This window comes from Podarcis tiliguerta (genome assembly GCF_965153285.1).
Source record: "Podarcis tiliguerta genome assembly, chromosome: 13".
In the NCBI taxonomy this organism is placed as follows: domain Eukaryota; kingdom Metazoa; phylum Chordata; class Lepidosauria; order Squamata; family Lacertidae; genus Podarcis; species Podarcis tiliguerta.
In genome coordinates, this window is record NC_139546.1 from 42,907,009 (window position 1) to 42,912,666 (window position 5,658).

General features: G+C 37.8%; 1 long non-coding RNA gene across 2 annotated transcripts; it reads left to right on the forward strand.

Annotated features, from left to right (window-relative positions):
* On the forward strand, window positions 1-5,439 carry LOC310663250. Of its 2 annotated transcripts, none has more exons than XR_014504436.1 (4): window positions 1-852; window positions 1,360-2,247; window positions 3,270-3,497; window positions 5,078-5,439. It is a non-coding gene; the product is annotated as an uncharacterized lncRNA (long non-coding RNA). The 2 variants fall into 2 exon arrangements; XR_014504437.1 differs by having other exon boundaries at window positions 464-852; window positions 3,392-3,497; window positions 5,078-5,436.
* The last annotated feature ends 219 nt before the right edge of the window (window positions 5,440-5,658 follow it).

Genomic DNA, 5,658 nt, shown 5'->3' on the forward strand with positions numbered 1-5,658 from the left:
GCCATGTGGTTGGTGTGCTAATGTTCCCTGACATGTGTTTGATCTGTTTCATAGAGAAATTTACAGTACAATATGTGTAACTCTCCATTGCTGTATCTTTATTCTCTCGAAAACCTGATAGTTTGCATTGAAAATGGCAGCTGTCATCAGCTTTATTATCATTTATTACAAGTTTTTATTTACAGAGAAAGCTGCTGCCAAACGGATAAAGCAATAATTACAAAAACCGTAGCACATTCATATGGCTACATATTTCTAGATGAAACTGTATAGAGAGAAGGAACAATATTTTCAGAAATGCAGAAGATGAAGTGAAAATCAATAAAATTTCTGACCCTTTTTAATTCTGAGGAATTAAAAAAAGCAGATTTGGACTAAAGAGCAATCCAAACATTCTAAAGGAACAAAACAAGACCTATCTTTCCAATAAGACTTAATTCATTACTAACTTTGCTGCCTTTGAATATAGTCCTTTTATATTCTAACAGTCTGAAAGCTGTATCTCTCAGATTTTGTACACTATTTACTTTCCTCACGTAATAATGCCACTTTATTCACAGCGTGTTATCAAAGTTCTTCCAGCACATCCTTGCCCTGGTGTTTGCGATTGATGAGATCAATGGGAATCCCAAGGTCTTGCCCAATGTCACTCTTGGGTTCCACATCTATGACAACTACCATAACTCTAAGATGACCTACCGCACCACTCTGGATCTGCTGTTTAACTCACATACCTTTGTCCCCAACTACAAATGTGGCTACCAGGAAAATGTAATAGGAGTCATTGGGGGACTGAGCTCTGATGTCACCTTGTGCATGGCAGACATCTTGGGTCTTTACAAAATTCCACAGGTAGGAACATTATGGGAAGAGAAAATTGAGATTTCACACTATAATTCACTCTTCAGCTCTCTTTCCAATAGGAATCTATGGATTCAAAAATTAAGAGTGGTATAACAGGGACTAGTGAAAGGGACTGAAATGTATGGGTTTGTTGATGTTATAGCATAGGGGTCTCCAACAATGTGCATAAGAGGGGCAAGATTACAAAGGAAGTGTGCTTAATGCGTGTAAGGGAAGATTGATTCAAAAGTGCCAGGTTGATAAATGGGATATCCAGATGGGATCATATAATATCCTTGGAACATATTATCAGTGGATCATGTAAGATCAGGACATGTTAACTAGAATCGCTCTCCATATGAAATGGGAAATTGAGCAAGATTGCTTGTGTATTTTTTATGTAAGTGGAGGTGGATATTTTCCCAAAAAAATCATTAAATTTGGGATGTGTGGGATAAAGAGGTTTGCTTTTAATTCTTCCATCAGTTCCTTATGCTTGTCTTTTTTCTTTTTCAGATTTCATATGGTTCATTTGAAGCAGCCACAAATCATCAAATTAAGTTCCCTTCCTTTTACCACATGGCGCCTGAAGAAGCTCTTCAGTATCAAGGAATTATCCAGTTGCTTTTGCATTTTGGATGGAAATGGGTTGGGCTCATCACTCCGGCAAATGAAGCTGGAGAGCATTTCTTGAATACCATTGAACCAATGCTTTTCAAGAATGGGATCTGTTCAGCATTCACAGAAAGAATTGAATACCATGTGCATTACACTGGTAAAATACTTGAGATGGTCCGTGATACGAGGATTTTGTCCCCAGCTTTCATCACAAGCAAAGCAAATGCAGTTGTTGTATATGGAGACAGTGCATCTATTACATGGTTGTCAACTACTCTAACGTTAATGAAGTTATCTGAGTTCATATTTTCTCAGTTCAAAAAGAACTTACCTGAAGAAAAAGTATGGATAACCACAGCTCAGATTGATTTCATTTTATATGAACTTCAGAAAGTTATTGATGTTAATATTCAAATGTTCCATGGTGCTATCTCTTTTGCAATTCATTCCAAGGAAGTTCGTGACTTCCGAGATTTTCTGCAACATGTAAATCCTTCCTGGGAAGAGGGAGATGATTTTATCTCAGGTTTCTGGGAACAAACATTTGGTTGTTCACTTATAGACTCTACTAAGTCAACAAAGAAAGCTAAGCCTTGTACTGGAGAGGAAATGCTGGAGAGCCTTCCTGCGTCATATTTTGAAATGAGCATGACCAGCCACAGCTACAGTGTTTATAATGCTGTCTCTGCTTTGGCACATGCCTTACATAGTCACTTGGCTGGATCCAACCACAGAAGAATGGAGGCTGCAGGCAGACAATCTCCTCAGAATATAGAGCCTTGGAAGGTAGTGTTTGCTGTTACAAAGAGTTTGGTTTACAAAGTGTTCACTATTATGCTCTGCCTTGATATTTTATGTGAGTTGGTATTTAGTTACAAAAAAAAATATGAAAAATATTCAGTTACAGAAATAAACTTTAATAGATACAATATCAAAGATGGGAATTAGCATATTTCTTAAAATGATACAGAACCAACTCTGGATGAGAGACTTTTATAAGCACCAGACTAGCAGCTACCTGAAGACAGAATAGCTGATAAATAACAGCAGCTGAGAAGGAATTGGAAATAGTGTTTTCCAATATTTCAAATGGCACTTTAAGACACTTTTTGTAGCTTTGGGGTGCGTAGTCGCCATGGGGTGGGTCATAACAGACATCCCAAGCAAGTTTGCTTAGGTGAGGCATAATTTTTTAAATTTATTTGCTGGGAAGATGTGTCTGTCATTTGATTTAGCAGGAAGTGACAGAAATACCTGCTTACAAAGATTTTGCTTCAACATATCCTACCTGGTTTCTTTTATGGAGGCTTTTGAATGGCCTCCTCAAATCTAAAAGCAGAACATAAATCATTGGGAGGTTTTGTAATACTGTTAAGTTTTTTAAAATCTTCCGTTCTCATGTCCGCTCCAGATATGATCCTTAGAACATCTTCCTCTTAGACATGAGAAATTTGCATGGAGAAGCAACTGCAAAGATTTTCATATGTGCTGATTGGTTCCAGTTATTCAAGAACATAACATCACACAATAGTGATTAAAAAGTGAAATGGAAAAGGGGCATAAAAGAAGTCTTTAAACATGACAGCATGTAACTTTTCCTCCATATGTGGTGTGTGTGGTATAAATGCCTTCATTTGCAGAAAACAAGAATGGTCCTGCCAATTCTACGCTATCATAAACTATACTTTGAATTAAAACTTTATAACCTCTAATTATAAAGATCTTGAATGCATCTAGGAAAGCTATTCAACAATCTTAATCAGAATATTATAATAATTTATAGACCTTTTGATTCTCTTTCCACCTAGCTCCACTCATTCCTACAGAAGATCTCATTCAACAACTCTGTTGGTGATGAAATTACATTAAATGAACACGGAGAATTAGCAGCTGGTTATGATATTACAAATTTGATCACTTTCCCAAATAGATCCTACATCAGGGTCAAAGTGGGAAGGCTGGATCCTCAGGCCCCTGCAGGCAAAGAGCTCACCATTAATGATGGACAGATTGAATGGCACAGGGGCTTGACTCAGGTGAGGAAATAAATTTACCTAATGTCAGCATTCATGGTTATCCCATAAAATATGGTGCAAGAAGACTTTTTTTCACTTAGCACCTGATTAAATGTGAAGTTTACTGGGACAGAAAAGTGGGCTTTAGAAGAAGACATTCATGTCTAGATGGATAGTATGTTAATGGAGATAATCTCTGTTTGAACAATTAGCTTTCCTTGTAGGAACATGCTTGCACATTACTTTAAGGCATCCCATTTGTTGTCCTGCTTATGTTGACTGCATTCTGTTTGGTGTGTTATATTATATTCTGTATGGTATGAATATTCCTTTTTTATTTATTGCATATTTCTAAGCCACCAAAGAGTAAGCAATATACTTTAAGGATTACTGTAAGTCTATCACTAAATAAACAAATGAACCACAATACAAAATGAGCAGCATGCACAGAAGACATCTCCTATTAAGGATGACCAGTGGCTACCAGAAAGAGTTGTCAGCCATTCTTGTTTGTGAAGTCCTAGAGGCAGATCTCCAGTTAGTGGAATCTGATGATGATGATGATGATAGATTTATTTATATCCCACCCATCCTGCTGGGTTTCCCCAGCCACTCTGGGTGGCTTCCAACCAAATATTAAAATACAATAGTCCATCAAACATTAAAAGCTTCCGTAAACATATAATAGTAAGCTTGTTACGCATAGAATACTAAGCTTGTTACAGCATCGCTTGGGCTTAGAATGAACATTATAATCTTCTGGAGTTTGAATGATGCTATGTGCAGCAGGTATACATCTAGGCATAGCTGTAGCTAGTGTATAACCCTAAGATGGGCATAAGCAGCCCCCAGCCACAGAAGCCACTTGAGACCCTAGTAATGAGCTGGAATCTCAAAGTACTTCCAGAATACAAACATCTTGTTTCACAGTGACTCCAATCCCTCCCAGAAGGGATCCTACACATAAATCTGACACAGAGAAACCACTCACCCAAAGCACTTTTGACTTATAAGGATTCAGCCACCATCTTGTCCAACAAAACCTTCAAATAGCAGTGTACCACCTTCACTGCTTCTCCTCGGTGACACTGTTCTCCAGATTCCTAGGAAATAGACCCTCTTCCAAATAAATGTTGAATCACAAAGATGACTGAACCTGAAACCTCGTGGGCCAACACAGCCCAAAAGCCATGGAACTAAGCAATACCCTCCTAGTATTACTTTCTAATAACAACCCTGCAGGTAGGAGCAGAACACTTATACTATAGTACCTCCAATTCCCAAATCCTTGATTTGCGTCATAAGGACACCAAGTGACATTCCTGAAGGAAACAGCTGTGGTTCCTACAACTGGCATAGCCAGTTTATTGAATTCTAATAAAGTTGTATGTTTAGCTATGCCAACTATGTTTACCCGAATCTTATTGGGCTCGTATGATGCTTAACAACTGCTTTTTATCCTATTCCATGCGCCACCTGTGCACATACGGATCATGTTTCATGTTATAGGTCCTCCTTTTGCTGATAGACCCCCTGATGTTAGATTAAGTCCCCCCAGACATTTTCTTAAAAAAATAAATTATTTTTATATTTTTGGATAGGTGCCACCCCTGTCAGTATGTAATGACAACTGCCATCCTGGTTACGGGAAGAAAAAAAAGGAGACAAGTAAATTTTGTTGCTATGATTGTGAACCATGTCCCAGCGGGTTGTACTCAAGTGAAAAGGGTGAGAAATGTCACCTTAAGATAGACCAAACTGCACAATTTATTTAGCAAATTCTTAGATCCTTAAAATTTTGTTGGTGTTAAAATTCTGGAGGTGAAAGGGCTACAATTTTGGTGTCTGTATTGTTCTCATTGTTTGAAATGTAATCTTTAATACATCCTGAAGACATCATTTTTAGAAAGGAATGTAATGCATTTTACATACAAATTCTACTAGATTATGATGGAATAGAAGTGGTGGTTTGGAGTTAGTTTGGAGTTAGTTAGGCAGTTTGGAGATAGAGTGAATGTCTCATTCAGTGGATCTCTCTTGGCTCACAAGATTTCAGCTGTAATGTTGCTCTCTTTTCACTACAGAGCACCTTGTGATTCTAAGAAGGAGGAGGAGGGCCACTAACACATAGAGATGTCCCCTATGTAGAAATTCCAGATTTGATGCATGAGATTTATTTCTG